We start from the raw sequence: 18,848 nt of genomic DNA, 5'->3' as shown, positions 1-18,848 counted from the left end.
GGTTAGCAAGGAAGTCTCATCTGGGTCTGTTGATATCGGAACAAGTGGTCTGGCATTTATGATAGAAGTCACCTCTGCCATTAAGGTGGTGAGTGCTTCGAGTGTTAATTTCCTATGCCCTTCTTGTAGGAAAATAGAGTCTAAAATTCGTTTGGCCATACCTATCATCCTTTCACAGGTGCCACCCATGCGTGAGGCGTGTGGGGGAATGAAAGTCCAAATACAGCCTTGTTCGGCTAAATATTTGTTGATGGGAGTCGTCATATTTGAGGCAATATTCAATTCCTTGCACGCGCTGACAAGATTAGTGCCATGGTCGGAGCGTATGTGTTTGACCGGGCCGCGAATAGAAAAGAAGCGTCTAAGGGCATTGATAAAGCTGGAAGTGTCAAGAGATTCAATAACTTCAATGTGTATGGCTCTCGTGGCCATGCAGGTGAATATGGCTGCCCATCGTTTGCTGGACCAGGAACCGAATATGTTTAGGCCAATATTGGTGAATGGAGGTTCAGTAGACAGGCGATCGATGGGAATGTCGGCCATCTGTTGAGTTTGCGTGGGGCTGCAAAGTTTCCTGCAAATGACGCAATGGTGGATGATCATGCTTACGCGTCTTTTACCTCCGATTATCCAGTATCCTGCAGTGCGGATAGCTCCTTCGGTGAAAAGGCGTCCTTGGTGTCGGACTTCCTCATGGTGATGTCTTATCAGTAGGGTGGCTGGCTAGGTGATGTTTGCCTGGAATGATTATGGGGTGCTTTTCATTGTCTTCAAGCTTGGCACTTTTAATCCGACCGCAAACTCGTAAGAGGCCATCTTCGTCGATAAATGGGTCTAAAGTTTTGAGCACACTGTTTTTATGGATCTCTGTATTATTTTTGATGCTTGAGATTTCTTGGATGTATGTTTCTTCCTGTACTACTCGTATGATGGCATTCTTTGATCGGGTGAGTTCTGTGATGGTGCGTGTCTGTTCGCAGAAATGCTATCCTTTGTGACCACATGTCGATGTAGAACCAGTTTTTTGATAAGTGAGACTGATGTGGATCAGACATGATATGGCACGGTTAAGTGATCTCCAAGTTGAGAATCTGGTGAAACGGTGAGTGCTAAATTGGACATTTGAAGAAGATGTACTTAGAGTAGACACCTCAGGGCGAATCTCGCTATCCAGGGAAGGTTCTACTAGATCGAAGTTTGTTTTTGCACAGCATTCCAAAATGGGTTCTAAGAGGAAGGTAGCCAGGTTGTACTTGAGCGGTGGTCGGCAGGTACTGATCTGGTCGTGCAGTCGGCAGGGTTTTGATCTGTTTGTACGTATTGCCATTGAGCAGGAATGGAAGATTTTCGGATTCGCGATACTCTATTACTTACGTAGACGTAATAACACCTAGTTTCATTATAGATATAGCCGAAAACCACTTTACTGTCAGTGTAAAATGTGGTGCCATCTATCCTTAGGTCGATTTCTGAAGTAACCAGTTCAGCTAGTTCGATTGCCAAAACGGCGGTGCAAAGTTTCAGTCTAGGAATCGAATGTTCGGTCTGTTGTAGCAGAATTAGCAGTAACCAAAATGAGACATAGAGAGCTTACCTCGGATACGTCTGTTTTGGGCTGAGCGAAAAAGAGAGTTCCAAGATGGCGTCCATGGGCTTTTATTAGCGTTTACCTAATGTAATTATCGTTGAATCACGTCTGCTCTCGAGCGATTATGCAAATATGTCGTTCCCGGCCGCTATAAAGGCAGGACACTGGAAAGGAGAGGGCGCGTTCTGCAGATTGTGTGTAAGTGATTCTGGCGAGTAGATTGTGCTTGTTACGACCGACGTGTCTGCGAGAGGCGAGTTTTTGTTTCGTCTGTTTTTAGTTGTATTTTTTTGTTGTTTGTTTTGCCTACTACATTTTTGTTTCAAGCTATTTCGGCCCAACTATAGCAAAGGTGCAGATAAGAAGTGATATTATCAAGTCGTTCTCTGGCGAAGAATGTCACCGTACAGTGAAACGATAGCGGCTATAATGCTCTATCCCACACAGGAAGCTGTCTACTGGTATAACATCACACCAAGAGACGACACATCTCCCTTCACTGCGCCTGCCAACAGGATTTATCGATACGAAGTTCGAATAAAGGAGATTAATCTTGTAACTGAGTCCGCAGATCCCAAGGACAGCTCTTACCAGGTTGGAGATTGCGAGTGGGTCAAAACACCGCAAAATCGATGTACCACGAGGTTCGGCAAGGGTGAGGTGACCAAGGTAATCAGCCCTCAATCGATTTTGGTGGATGGTGTGCCTCGCCACATGAAAGATCTGCACCCTCGCCATTATGTTGTTACATCGGAGGAAGAGGAAGACGGTACAATGTCTTCTGAATGAGCAGAGAGTATAATGCAGGACGATGGAGAGCCATATAATGCACATACTGAAGAAGTGGAAGAGGGACAACTCTTCTTGCCTTTATGAAGGAGTACCCGACAAAGACGGATACTGCCCCCCTGTCCCTACCCTGATTGTGAAACACCGCCTACTGAACAGGCTGGCGGCAATAACGGTGGTAATGAGGAAGATGATAAGGAGGAAGTGCTGCCTCCGGTTCTTCGAAGAAGTACCCGACAAAGACGACTGCCCTCATGCCCCGTTTGTGATCATGAGATCAGGGGGGAGTGTAGCAGAATTAGCAGTAACCAAAATGAGAAATCGCATCTCTGGTTTTCTCTGCAGTGTGCGTCTAAGAGGTGTCAGCCTGTTAACTGCCTGAGCTTTGTTATCCGGGAGGCGTCTGAGTGATTTGAATGGCAATGGAGCTTTTCTTACACCTTGTTTCATAATTTCGGTGAAGTTAATGTCTTCGATCGAAGGCGCTGGACGGTTATCCTTTTTCGTGGAAGAAAAAAAATAATGTCACAATTCCGACGAAGATAAAATGTCAACAAATTCGAAAATAGGGCCAGATAAATGTTCTTAACATGAAATAGTCCTAAATGATTTAATATAAGTTTGACATACCGTTTGTTTCTGCCGATGCAACGAGATTACATCACATTTGAATACCTTGATTCCATGCAGTCACTAAAGCGCAGTCACTAAAGGGCTACCGTTTACTTGTCCGGTGCCCAACTAAATATTACCTTTCTAGGAGAAAAGATCAAAGGGAGATAACTCTGGGGCGCAAAAAGGGATCACTCTGGGTCGTTTTTCTTTTCTACCCAGCAAGACGTAAGGGGCTTAACTCTTAAGTCACAATTATCTTTTATTTTATCAAAACTGTTAAATGGGAACAGAACACAGCTGTTTTGTATGCTTAGAAAACCACCGCTAAGGAATTTATTTTCAGGAATCTTGTGGGTTTATCTGCATCTTTCTTGACTTCCCGATATTAATTTAGCATGGTATATAAATGGAATATTTTCGAATATTCCAATGCTACAGGAAACTTGAATAGAAACATTACATTGAGGACATTGCCAAATATGTTGCAAATAAATTCAGCTCCCTGTATCGTGCTAGAAAATTACTTGCACCAGAGTCCTAGAGTATAGATTAATATTACAATATAGTAATTCTTTTTAAATACTTCACACCTTCATCTTTACTTTGAGGGTGGAATACTGTTTTATGCCATTATTATACTTATTTTACAAAGATAACATTCTGATTGTGTAGATGAAATAAAAAGCATGTCAATTTTGAAAGGTAACATTTGGTAGAAAAAAATCCTCTAAATCGAATGAGAACATCCTTGAGAACATTAAGTGTGTTGAGTCTTTTGCGGAGAGCAATCCCTACAAGGTGATTTGGTCACATAATAATCAGCAGCCTCTAACGCATAATAATTTCGTCCAAACTATTTGAAGATTGTGTGTTTCCAGATTGTTAAGTATTTGCAGGTAGATAAAGAGCTTACAGACATAGACAAAGATAGACGTCCTATCCTGCCTCCGTCGCTCAGACATAAAATGAAGATACTTTCACTTGGAGTATATTGATAGGGGAAGTTGGGGTAAGTTGGGCATTGGGTTAAGAATGGCACCCTGTTGAAAATGATATCAGCTATGATTTTCATGAGTGGATGTTGCTTGTGGAAAACTCTTATTTGCCCTTGTTTAATTGCCCTAAAAAATTTTAATGAATGTTCACCATGGTCAAAATAAATGGAAAAATCCAATTTTGCACATAAAAGTAAATATTTCCATGTGAACAAATTTTTTCCCGCTAGTCACCAGATTTAGGCATTCTTTTGTTGCTATGTCCATCACGTGCTAGATATGATTGTTTGAATTTTGTTTGAATTACCCTGCCCTTTGAAGATTTCCCTGATAATGACTGTTTTTCTCTTATGCAGCTACAAGCAAAAAGCAATTTCCCTGACAATACCACGCAATTACAAGTGCCAAGAATGACACTTACAAGATATTCTATGAAATATCAGGAAGGCAATTACAAACGCAAGACAGACTGTGGAAAGACCTCAGAAGATGTGATGAGGCGATCATGTCATGAGGTCATGGAGGGAGGAAAAGTTTCAACAGTGGCAAAACAATTTGCTGTGCCAAGAATGACACTTAAAAGATATTCTATGAAATATCAGGAAGGCAACAATGTTGATTACATGCTACGATGCATTAAAAAAGAACAAGATGTTTTTTTTCTCATGAAATGGAAGAAGATCTGTGCATATAAAGTTATTGGCAAATATGTTTCATAGCTTAAGTGTCACTAAGTTTTAGTAATCGCAATCAGCTTTTTATCCGAAAGCCTTAAGTTACATCATATGCACGTGTATCTGCCTTTAACAAACCTGTTGTCAACCTGGTTTTTGGTAATTTGGCCAACCTAATGGACAAGTACAACTTTAGTTCCTGTCAAATCTATAATGTGGGTGAGACTGGGTGCACAAATGTCCAAAAACCGAAAGCAGTTGTCGCAGCTAAGGGACAGAAGCAGTTTGGCAGCATAACGTCCGAGAAAGGTTGCCTTGAGACAGTTGTTTATGCCATTTCTAAAACGGGACAGTGTGTCCCGCCTATGTTTATTTTTCCATGAGTGAATTATATGGAGCACTTTATAAATGGAGCAGCATCTGGTTCTATTGGAACAGCTAGACACTCAGGGTCGATTGATGAATCTGCCTTTATCCAGTACATGCACCATTTCATCAAGCATGTACATTGCCAAAATCAGAACCTGTTCTGATGATTCTGGACAATCATGGCTCTCATTGCAGTTTGGAGGCTATTGATTTGGCCAGGCACAGTATTGCTGGGACACCAGCAAATGTAATTGTTGGCTTCAATAAAACTGATATTTATCCGTACAACAGCCAAGTATTTACAGACTTGGATTTTGCTGTGGCTGAAACAGCAAATCAGCCAATGATCAACGTTGATGAGGATAATTCTGATAAACACACTGGCAGTTTGTTTGATCTAAGTATTGAGAAGATGGACAGTTATGTATTACCATCTGTGATTGTGCGAGTGCCGAAAGCACAACCTAAGAAAATAACTGGTAGAAGAAGAAAGGGAAAACCCAAATTCTTACAGCCACACCTGTCCGAGATGAAATTGCTAGCTCGAGCAAAGCTCAGAAGGAGCAACCAAAAAAAGTCAGTGTTATTAACAATGGTAATTCTCCAGATCACATAAACAGATGCAATTGAAATTGTATCAAAAGTAAGAGAAACTTATTTAAGGCGAGGGTTTAACAAGAACTTGTATAAATTGGACTTGAAGGCTACCATACTATTAATAAAAAAACATTACATTTAATATATATATATATATATATATATATATATATATATATATATATATATATATATATATATTATTTGGATCGGGCGAGACTGGCCATCATCAATATCAGCCGAGCATTGTTCAAATGTTGAAACGCTAATTCAACAAAAGTTGTTAAGAAATAATTAATTTTTATTATTCCGTAAAAAAAAATTGTTAAGAATAATTGATTTTAATTATTCCGTAATAAAAAAATTATAACACACATCTCTCGACAAAAAATTGAGCAGTTATTTGTTTTTTTTTGCCTTGTTTATTTTTCTTTATATTTGTTTATTGAGAAAAAGAGAGGTGTGAGAGAGAAAGAGAGATGCCGATGTCTTCGTTCATAAAAATATTGTTGCTACTAATAATTGCTATAACATGTGAACAATAGCCCAGATGTATATATTTTAAAACCTCGAAGTAAGCAACACGTTATCAGCGAAACAAAACTGTTTTTTTACATAAAATATTTTAATAGAAACATTAAATCTAATATATATATATATATATATATATATATATATATATATATATATATATATATATATATAAAATCTCATAATTCAATTAAATCTAATATATATATATATATATATATATATATATATATATATATGTATTAGTAAAATTAAATTTAATATAAGCCTGACGAATTCTATAGTGGATGAAACGCCGAATATTCAGTGTAGCTTAATCGCCATATATATATATATATATATATTTTTTTTTTTATTCAATTTTCACCCCAAACAAGGCACAGTGCCACTTTGAAGTAGGGGGCTACTATTAGGGAATTAATTAGCGGGGTCATTATGAAGGGAGAAGAGTAGAAAGATGTTTGTTAACATTACACTTGAACTTCTGCATATCATTGCATTTGGGAAAGCAGAATCCCGGAAGGGAGTTCCAAAGACCCGCAGTTCTGGGGAATAAACTATTGGAGTAAAAGGCTTTCTTGCACCTAGGGATCTCCACTGTAAAGGGATGAGACTTAGTAGCTTGTCGGGTTTGTCGGGGGTAGTTACATCAGGGAGGTACAAGTGTTTGCAGTTCGTCTGAGCATTCACCATTAAAGTATTTGTAGAACAGGCAGAGGGATGCAACATCTCGTCGATGGGACAGAGGTAGAAGCCTAGATGACAGTTCAGGACCTATCAGGTTGGCGACTCTTTTTTGAACCCTGTCCAGGAGCGAGAGACAAGCAGCAGATGCACCAGCCCAGATGTGACAACAGTACTCCATACATGGGCGAATGGTTGCCTTATAGAGGTATAGGATACTGGCAGGCGTAAGTAGTTTTCTAGCACGGTAGAGGGAGCCAACCTTCCTTGCAGCAGCCTTGGCAATGCTCTCAATGTATCTATTCCAGTTCATATTCCCTGTAAACGTTAGGCCGAGGAGTTTAAAAGAAGTACTTTCAGGCAATGTGTTCTTGGCCATTGCTATTGGTGGTAGAGAAGATTTCTTGTAGTTATTGAAGGAAACAAGCTTAGTCTTAGCAGCATTGAATGAGACCAACCATTTTTGTCCCCATTCCACTACGGATTGGAGGTCATCCTCTAGTGTTTCTGCCATTTTCTTGGATATGTGTTCATTTGTTTTCCCCTCATATCTGTTATAGAGAGTGGTGTCATCGGCAAATATACCCATCTCCGATACAATATTATCAGGGAGGTCGTTTATGAATATCAGGAACAATAGAGGTCCAAGGATAGACCCCTGAGGCACTCCCGCATTTATGTCATATTGTTTGGATGTACGTCCGTCGAGGACAACTTGGATTTTTCTCTTACTTAAGAAGGATTTAATTACATTATGAATTCTTCCAGTGATTCCATATGATCTAATTTTGCTTAGAAGACCATCATGACATACCCTGTCAAAAGCCTTAGACATATCAAGGGCTACCTCTCTACCCTCCCCTGTTTTGTCCAATGAACGGTATATACGTTCAGAAACTACAGTTAAGATATTTGCTGTTGAACGGGCTTGCCTGAATCCATATTGTTTGTCAGTCAGGAGTTTAGCAGCTGTTAGGTGCTGGACTAGGACTTGATTAACTAAGGACTAAAATATTTTGGCGAAAAGCGGGAGGAGACTAATGGGGCGATAATTTAGTGAGTCAGTTCTTTCACCAGAATTCTTGAAGGCTGGTACCACAGAAGCGGTTTTTCAGCAGTCGGGAAAGCAAGATTTGTTAAGGTATTTATTGTAAAGTTTTGAGAGAACTGGAGCAACCTCGGCAGAGCATGTTTTTAATAGCACAGCCGGGATGAGATCTGGTCCACATGCTTTTGAGGTGTCAAGGTTTTTTATAATAGCATGTACCTGAGAAGGGGTGATTTTCAAATCGTCTAGTGTGGCGTCTGTCTGCAGAGGAAAATCAGGGAGGGATTGATGTACCAAGTTCAGTGTGGAGTTTGAGGCAAACCGACTGGCAAGCAGATTAGCGCCAGTTGCCGTGCAAGCAACCTCATGATTGTTTGATAGTGGGGGAATAATTGACTGTCCATTATTTATTACGCTGTTGTAGATTTTCCAAAAATCCCGGGTTCCTAATTTCTGTGCTTCGATGCGTTTTCTGGTGGTTTCAGAGTAATCTGTCTTAGCTGTCTCTATCACTCTCTTACAATTATTTCTAGCTTCTATATACTTCTGTTTATTTGAGCTGGACTTATGTCGGTTGAATCTGTGGAACGCATGCTGCCTTTGACAAATAGCAGCTGCACAAGCAGAAGTAAACCATTGGGGAGAGTGGAGCTTGCTATAGAATTTCCGTGCGGGAACATGTGCTTCAATTGCAGTTTTGAACCATTCAGTGATCTCATTTGCACACTGTTCCGCTGGAAGAGTAAAGATATTTTGCCATAGGGCATCTCTGATGAGTTCCCTGATGGCTTCCCAATCAGCCTTTTTGTAATACCTCGTTGTTTTGAGAAGTGGGTCTTCAGTTTTAGGGCGAGAATTTAGGCTGATTTCTACTATTATAACACCGTGATCAGCATTCCCGAGTGGGCTGTGGGCATTTGTTGTACAGTCATCGGGAACCATTGTCAGAAAGAGATCTAGAAGTGAGGCATGTTGATCTTGCTGGTTTGGGAAACATGTTGTGCTACCAGCTACGTCTGTGTGATTAGAGAATCCTAGCCAGTTACTGTGGTGGACATTGAAGTCACCAAATATTGCAAACTCTTGTTTGTCATTCTGGCGTATGTTGCATGTTTATGTGCCAGCCTTGTTCACCATTTGGAAATAATATGGGATGTATCATGGGGTCCAAGTGGTAAGACAGAAATTCGGTGTTTTGATTGAGAACATTTTAATACTGCTGGCTAATTGGCTATAAAGTAAAAGTTATTCCGAACTTTGATCTAACATTTTAATAAAAAAAAATTTACTTGTATCTTTTCTTTTATATATTAAGAAAAATGTAAGCATTATGCTGAAATAATAAAAATGCCATACTTAATAATGGGAGATGGTTTGACTATTCTAAACCTTCATCTGAATAACGATTTAATGTAAAAATTGTTTAAAATGTTCTTGCATTTTTTTTTATAATGTTTGTTAAATAAGAAAAATCAATAAACTTTGATACCACTATTGTAAGAATCATGCTGAAAGCCATTCGTAATATGGGGAGGGGGGTTAACTATTCTGAAACTTCACCGAACAATGTAATAAAAATAATGGAAAAAATATATGTATGAACAATAAATATTTCTTCAGTTAAATAAAATATACTGAAAATCTTTAAATAAAGAATAAATATTTCTTTAAATCCTAATTAATGAAACAAAGTATTTTACTACATATAAAAAAAAGTTAAGAGGACCCATTGTTATGTCCTTATTAAAAGGGTATTTTATAATCAATATTTTTATAATTTAGCTCTGAAAAAGAAGGGATATCTATATTAAAATGTAATGTAATTATTTTAAATATTGAAACTAAGGAAGTAATGAACTTATTGGTACTTGCGCAGTTTTGCCACCACAAGTGTACGAACCATGCTGAAATAATAAATAATTATTATTTAGAAACCCATAATTTAACATGGAGAGGGTGGGGGGTTACTATTCTTCCCCTACCAGTTTAATGAAAAAACAGTTTTATATATTTTTTCTTTTTTAATTTCGTATTTTCCGTGGTGACAAAACTGCACAAGTACCAAATTATTTTAAATATTTAAAGTAAGAAATAACTAATTAAATTATTTTTAATTAAATTATTTTAAATATTTAAAGTGAGACGGATCAAAAATATTTAAAACTTACGTCGGATTAAATGTTTAGTTTCTGATCATCAAAATAAGCTGATAATAATATGGGGATAGGGGTTAACTGTTCTGAACCTTCACCTAAATAACGATTTAATGAAAAAAAAAAAGTTTAAAACGGTCTTGTATCTTTTTTTTATAATTATTTTTAAAATAAGAAAAATTAATAAACTTTGAAACCGCTATTTTAAGAATCATGCTGAAAGCCATTCTTAACATGGGGAGCGGGGTAAATATTCTGAAACTTCAATTAACAATGTAATAAATAAAAATGGAAAAAATATATGTATGAACAATAAGTATTTCTGCACTTAATAAAATAATATACTGAAAATCTTTAAATAAGGAATAAAGATTTATTTAAACCATAATTATTGAAACAAAGTATTTTACTGCATATAAAAGAAACGATTATGGGGAAAAGGGTTAACTATACTGACCCTTCACCTAAATAGGGATTAATGAAAAATGATTAATGGTCTTGTATCTTTTTTTATAATTTGTTTTAAAACAACCATTTTTAGGGGAACTTTTTCAAAATGTACACATGATCTGGTGATGTCATCAATTGATGTGCTTGATGGAGCACGGTGAACAATTTTTTTAACTATTATTTACTACTGTAATGCAATTTAATAGGAATTTATTTTTCATTCACATAGTTTACTTAAAGATTAAATTATCGAAATCTAAAAAAAGATTAATCATTATCGTAAGAAATAAGTGAGAAAAATCTGGGGGGTTTTGTCAGTGGGGGTAGAAAACATAACACAAAAATAAAATGTTACGTTACCTTTTTTTACATCTATGGAAGAGCAAAGCGGCAATAAAATACTTTAAGTTCACTACACCTGTTATTTGTTTATTTAAGTTTTCGATACTTTGGAACGATTTACATTATTTATACGGAAGTGCATCACCCTTGAATGCTACTGGGGAATAATTTTCCCTTTTACCAGTTAGGTGGAAATATAACTTTTGAGAACATTTATTTGTTATATATTTGTTTGTTTTTTGGGGTTCTTTTTTTGTTTTTTTACAACTTTTTCGTGTCCATGCGTACACTAAAACAAACCCAATGAAATTATTAAATACAATAAACATGAATTACATTATTAAATACAATAAACAGGGTTTCATTTTTGTTTTGTTTTTTCAATAAAAAACCTAACCACTACTAAATTAAAAAGAAACGTTAACGAAATAAGTTGAGTTTTCAAAGTATCTAAAATTGGAAAAAAGTTTAATAAACTTTAAAATTAAACGTAAAACAAGAAAAAATTTATAAAAATAATTTAACAACTTACTTTTAATAGATAATTTGGTCACTTTTTAGTAAATATTAACAGAATAATAACTGTGAAGTTTTGGAACGGCGAACGCACCGGCGGAAGTGAATGTTTTCAACAAGTTTATTTAGATCCGTGCCAGCTTCCGTATTTTATTTCATAATACAAATAATGCAACCATATCGCAGTCCATGTACAAAAACTGGATTTTACCACAATATTAATTTTGAATCGGTTTTAATCTGGCCATAAAATAGCTGGCAAGAGCCATGTAAATTTTATAACTTTATATTTAAAAAATAAATTTTACACAATTAATTAAAGAATCTATACTGTAACGGAGATTTTTAAATAATGGAATTTTAGTCGGTTTAATCTTTTAAAAATCAGTTAATTTTTAAGAGGTTACTTTTTCTGGGCAATTCAACTGATTAAATATATATTAATGAGAAAAAAACGCTATTAAAAAAAAACATAATAATATTAAATGTACATCAATTTTTTAATTGCAACTTCAAGGTAAGTTTTTGTTCAATATGTGTATTAAAACTTAAAAAAATATTTTTTTACTTATTTGAATGTTTTATAATAAATAGAAAGTTCGATAGATTTAAATATATTTTCTTCGAATTTCGAAAAAAAATAAATATGGGGGGTGGCACGCATTAAAAACTATTTCCCCTCATATACTTTACGGAAACTGCATTTTATATGTAATTTCATCCTGAAATGGATAATTCCTGAAAATTTCACGAAAATCTAACTATTAGTTGATTTTTGCTAGATTTATTAAACACGGGCATGTTTTTCACGCTCGAAATGCTCACTACATGGGAACATTATTTTAAAGCGCCAATTATGTAAACACAATTTTCGTCTTGCAATTTCTTTATTTTCGTTCGATGAAAAAAAAATTTTTTTTAATTATTACTGGTTTATTTTGCCCTTCTTCTTTTTACTGGTACAGAAGTTATATTGATAAATATTAATTTATAATAAAGTTACATCGTTTTACGTTTACAGGGGATAATTGTGTGGTGACTTTTGGCAGTCACTATCGACCTTTACCCATGTAACAGTTATACAGACTTCAGACTTAATTGTAAAAAGATTGTTAATTGCCCTAAAACGCTAGGATGGTCCGAAAAATAAAAAAGAAGAACTTATTCCCCACTCAAAATTGAATTTTTGTTGTTGTTGTTGTTGTTGTTGTTGTTGTTGTTGTTTTCCTTCTTCTTTCCGGTAGGCTTTTGAATGTGTTCACACGTAATCGCCTAGAAAGTAGAATATCATTTTGGGAGTTGAAGGATGGATCCAGAGGAGAATGTTAAACTTACAGATTAACCGAAAAAATATTTTATCGTTACGGTTTTATGTTTGATTTATTTTATTACGTTTTTTGTAGAGAAAATATGGTAAGAGCGTCGTAAAATGCAGCAGAAAAACTGAAATCAACCGAAACGAAATTGCTCTAGTCAAGAAAGTTGAAATGTACCAAACATCAATAAGCTGAATCTGACGTTTACATCTATTCAAACAAGAATGGTATTTTCGTTTAACTTTAAAATCATAGCAGCATATGTCCTTCTTTTAATCCTATAACTATCCGAGAGGTAATATTGGAAAAGGTGTATGTAACGTGAGTGTAACGGAGCCATTAAAGTTCAGTTCTGACGGATATTTTTTCTATAATTCATTCGTTTACAGCAACAAAGAACACACACACAGAGTCATAGAAAATGAAACATAATGTCATTGTGGGAGATGGGGGAGGTCATCAATATTTAAATGTACTTATTTTTTTATGTGGGAAGAAAAATCATGTTCCCTTAAAAAAGGACATTGTATAGAAGCAAAAACAAAATACTAAAAACAATAAATACGTTATCTACCTGGAAAGATAATCTCACGAGCTCGAACAGTTACTCGACTTAGATCTTAAGGCGAAGACCATTATATTGTCGATAACTGACCACATTCTTTTTTGTTTGTTTTGTTTATATATATATATATTTATATATATATATATATATATATATATATATATATATATATATATATATTAGAGAGAGAGAGAGAGAGAGGGTCATTTTTTATGATTTTCAGCGACTTTAATAGTAAATCGTAGCCATTACAAAAGAACCGTTGAGTCGTCCTAATTTACGCTTTGTTTTACGATTGTTTTAAAAATGAACGGGAATTAAAATTTTGTTCCATTTTAATCTTTTTTTATTGTGCATGGCATCAAAAAATCGAAAGTTATAAAAATAATGTTAAAAAATCGATAACACGACCATCGATATGTTCACAAGTTGCAAATATAAGAATTTTTATGCAATAGTAAAATTTTGAGAACACGATTTACTGAGGAGGCTACTCATTGAACATGGAGTATTGTCTAAAACGGTCATATGTCCGAAGTGCCAAATTCCGAAAGCCATTCTTAACATGGGGAGATTGGGAGTGTCTATTCCGAAAACCATTCTTTACATGAGGAGGTTAGGGTGTCTATTCCGAAAGCCATTCTTAACGTTGTAAGAATATCCGAAAATCTATAAAAGTCGACATTTCCAACGTGGACGAAATTAGGCTTATATAAAGAAAAAAAAATACCAAAAATTGAATTATTTCGTTTAAAAATTAAATTATTTCGTTTTTTCTCACTAATTTATATATATATACATGAAAAGTGTGTAAAAGTTGCGAAGAGACGCTCGGTTGTTTTAAAAATTGAACGAAATTTAAATTTCCGTTTCATAAAAAAAAAGGCAACGTAGAACAGCGTTCTCAACAATTCAATTCAGTTCCTGCAAAATAACATTCTAGATTGAGATAACAAAAATAAAACTCGTCTCAGTCTAAACATAATTCTTTAGCGGGCAAGAACAGAAATGACGAAATATAGTACGAACTTCTATTATTTAAATGTTTCTATTTTAAAATATTCTGAAAAAAAAATCTTAGCGCTGATTGGCCCAGTAATCTAGATAATTTGCATACGATCAATTTGCCTGTATACGTAATGCGTCTCAAGTTGAGTTAAGTATTTAAAGACCTGCAACTTGAAGTAGCAATCATTGCCTGCGGGTAAGTCAGCTCCTATTTCTACCACCTTTTTTAAATTGTATTATTATTATTACTACTACTACGCTTTCTTATAGAAACTTTGTTTTTACTTCCATAACCCATCATTCTGAAACATGTTTTTTTATCAGCGGAGGATAAGCAAAATACGAGCGAAATATCCACATTTTCCAAGATCTTTGTAGCCTGAGCTTCCAACTAAATTTCTACCGCTACAGGAAAAATTTAAAATTCTAACGCAAAAGTATTCCTCAAATCCAGTTTGAACGCTTCAAAGTTCCAGAAATTTTATAAAAACATTTACAATTGGAAGTCTAACCTAAATATCTTTTTAATATGAATATTTACGTTGAGAGCATTTTACAGACCTTTCTTTTCCGTCGTAGTGAGCTGATTTTCAGTGATGTCGAAAGTATCGATTCCTTCAAATTCGTAGAAACGGTGATTGTATTTTTAATAGAAACTTCAGTACATATGCGTAACTTGTCGTTATTTTTTAATTCGACTTACAATTTCTATAAGAGACAAAGCCGAATTCAAGTCCTCGATCGTCAGTTCTGAATTTATTATATCGTCTCTGGCATTTTCGACCACCCTGGCTAGTAAATGAAAATAATACCCATGAATATTTTGGTACTTATATTGAATCGCGTACTCAGGGAGTTTTTTATTATTAATAAAGTAACTTGTTTAATCATTCGTATACTTTACTGTCGTCTGCCTTTTTACATTACTTTCAAATTTCATATCGTCTGTCTTAATATGGCAAACAATTGCGCAATTGTATTCGTATCGTTTTTCTTCAGACTGAAATCTCCGTCAATGACTCAATAAGTTTTGAAGTCTACTAAATTTAATACAAATACCAAAATCATTTCCCGTTTAAATGTAAATATAGGTGTGAAATAATATTGAAGCTAAATTATTTTTTCACGATCTTGTGAATTTGTGAGATTTTGTGTCTAAGTACCTACTGCCTAATGTATATTTTGATGCGCATACGTCAATAGTGATTCTGACATTACACCCTCTAAAATGCTTTCAATAAGAAAATTATCTAAAAAAAAAATAGCTCTTATTACTTAAATGGGAAATCTTTCACGATCGGTCGAATTAGTTTTTTTTTTTTTTCTCGTCCAGAGTTATTAAAAAATTTGGGCTAGCTATTCTAAATATTAAGAAACTATCTTGTATAGAACTCGCTCGTCTTGGAGACTAGTAAATAAGGTTGATAACTGTTTCTAAATTTGGATGTTGTTTTCATATTTTTACAGAGATTATCAACTCTGAAGACAAATATAAAATCTTACGGAAGTTTATTCCTCTTTGGCTTGACATTAGAAATGCAGATATTCTTTAAACTTTCTATGTTTACTGTTTTAATATAATATAATATAATTTTATATAAACAATTTTAAACTGAAGCTAAATTATTTTGTAACTATCTTGTGAATTTGTGAGATGTTTGTGTCTAAGCTGTGGAAAAAAAACTATTTAGAGGGTAAAGTAGATTACCCGGTGATAGCGTAAGCTCCGAGGGGTTGCAAAGGATGCCCTATTCGACCCCCCCCCTACTGGGTCGAGTAACAAGTATTGTAGTACGGCGAGCAGCGAGTAACTAAGTTGTGCCAACCGTTCACCAGTAAGTCATTAACAGAACTGGTACTAGTCAGAGACACAATTCTTTTATAACAGAAGAATTGTGCCTCGCCCTACTCCTCCAAGTCTATAAGAGACTCGTCCTCTCAACCACTCAGATTAGAATTCCGCCCTCGAGGCCGGCGCCACCAAGTAAGCAATCTTCTTTTTTTATTTTTATTTTTATTTTTATTTTCTCACACACTCCCGACAAAAACGAGAAAAAAAAAACAAAAGGTAAAAGAGAGAAAAGAAAAAGAAAAAAGTTAAATAAAAATGACAGACCACCAAAATACTTAATCAAAAAAACAACTGTTAGTACAATATAGCAGTAGTCGATCAGTCCAGATATCAATCAAGCAAGCAGCAGGCTAGGTCTACCTCGTCGTTTTTTAAGGGGCGCGCATTCTGGACAATACCACTTTTGCCTGTTGGGAGGTTCTGAGTCGATACCAACACATCGGAAATGGTACCAATCGTCGCACGAGTCACACCCGATCATATTCTGATTCTGCTGCGGAGAGCTGCACAGGGGACACAACCAGACCTGCTCTTCAACACTAGGGGGTGAATCCAACGTCTCCCCTCCCTCCGCAACAGGAGGTCCTTCAGGAGTCCTAGAAAGCTCTAAGGGGTACAGATGTTTCAGGGAATGTACTTCCTCCAAGCCCTCCCCCTTTTGAACACGTGCTGCTCTAACGACACCATCATGGCCTGGAATCAGTTCAGTAATAGTTCCTAAGACCCAAAACGATCTGGGTTTCAAAGGACTCTTAATCAGCACAACATCATCCTTCTGGAGGCGGGTTCTTGTACTGAGTCGGGATCGACCAGGAATCTACCTTCCCAGCTCTAGCAGGTACTCCTCATACCATAGTTTGTGGAAATCTGTCAGACATTGGTCCCTAAGTTCCAAGGTTTGAATTAGCCTCTCCCTGCTGGGAGGCAACAAGGTTGTTCTATCCTCTCTATCCAGTCGTATCAATAGCCCGGGGCTCTGATTGGGCTTAAGGAACATATTAGGGGTAATTGGAGTAGCATTTTTGTCGGCTGACACCTGGTAAGTAAGAGGCCGGTTATTAACAGACCTCTGAATATCCGATAACACTGTCAGAAGAGTAAAGTGATCCAATCTACCCCTGCCAAGAATCTTAAATAGGCAGTTCTTCATGGTCTTGATACATCGCTCCCATGTTCCTCCATACCAAGGAGAGAACAAGGGAATGGTTTTAAGTTTTAACTTACAAGGACCGTATTTTCTTTGATAGTCCGTAAAAAGAGAGAGAGACGGTCGAAAATCTTTCCACTTCCTATAAACGTTTTCGCGTTGTCACTATAAAGGGTTTCGGGAACGCCATATCGGTTAGTGAATCGAACCAGTGCCTGGAAGAAAGAGGGTACGCTCATGTCGGGAACTACTTCAATGTGTATTGCTCTGATATTCAAGCAAGTGAACAGGAGCAAGTACATTTTCGTATCTCGTTTCCCGTCACTCACCCAAAGATGGCCAGTAAAATCAATCCCAGTGTGTTGATAGGGGACTTTGAAATCGGTACGGTGTGACGGCAGGGCAGCAGCAGCATTCGGCGTCACTGGCGTTGAATTATAACGTTTACATCTGGCACAAACAGCCAGTACCTTATTCACAGCTTATCGACCCTGCGGGACCCAATAACCGCTTCGCCTCAACTCCGCTAGAGTTGACCCAGTTCCAAGGTGGCAACACCTTTCATGACAATCTAAAATGATGAATCTGGTAACAGGATGATGTTTCCCTATCAGAATGGGGTTTTTAACTTCATAACCAAAGTGGGAAGATTGGTTGATTCTTCCCCGAGATCGAATCAAACCGTCAGGGTCCAGAAAAAGATCCAGAGCACGAACCCTAACTGGCATGGGTTTACCACTCGGCTCCTTTAGGTACTCCACTTCCACGGGAAATTCTTGCCGTTGCATTGTCTTCATAAGGTAGATCGCTGCCTTAGAGTTGTAGTCCCATTATCGATTAAATCAGATGGCTAGGAACTTAAACACCAAGGCAGTAACAGTCAGTAAACCAGACAATGAGGAAAATCTCTGAAAAGATATGGCGGAAGTGTACTCTTGATCATCGATCAAAGAACAATTCGCTGAACTGCGGGTCATTCGCTGGCATATCTCACTCAGACAGGGCATATCCTGTCCTGGCCATTGAGATATTCCTTCGCATAGCCAGGAAGGGCCTGAACACCAAAATTCCATCTTAGATTGGAACTTTCTCAATGTTAATCCTCTTGTTAACAAATCCGCCGGGTTGAGTGTACTATCAACATATCTGAAGAGAGTCTTCAAGCCATAGCGAGACTCCAACTCCACTTTCATCTGCAGAATGTCTTTAAGTCTATTTTTTGCAAAAACATTTTTGCTAGCCATGTTTTGAGATAAAATCCAGGACAAGACCACCTGTGCATCCGTGGCTATACACAAATTCTCGGGAACAAATCCTTCACAATTGTCCAGGATTGTGGGGAGACACTTGAAGGCGAGGAAAACGGCCATTAGTTCCAACACAGGCAAAGTCTTGTCCTTCATAGGTGCCACCTTAGCTTTCGCAAATAATAAGGATGACCGACCATTTTGTACGATATACATGGCAAACCCATATGCTTCCTTGGACGCGTCGCAAAACAGGTACATATCTCCAGGCAGCCCTGCCATAAGCGCCTTGCGCAAAAAACGGAAATCACTCAACCCTGAAAGGTCCCTGGCTAGTTCTCTCCAATCGCTCAAGATCGCTG

This window comes from Euprymna scolopes, chromosome 6, assembly GCF_053919585.1.
Source record: "Euprymna scolopes isolate OS-2025 chromosome 6, ASM5391958v1, whole genome shotgun sequence".
Taxonomy (NCBI): domain Eukaryota; kingdom Metazoa; phylum Mollusca; class Cephalopoda; order Sepiida; family Sepiolidae; genus Euprymna; species Euprymna scolopes.
This window is presented reverse-complemented; position numbering follows the sequence as displayed.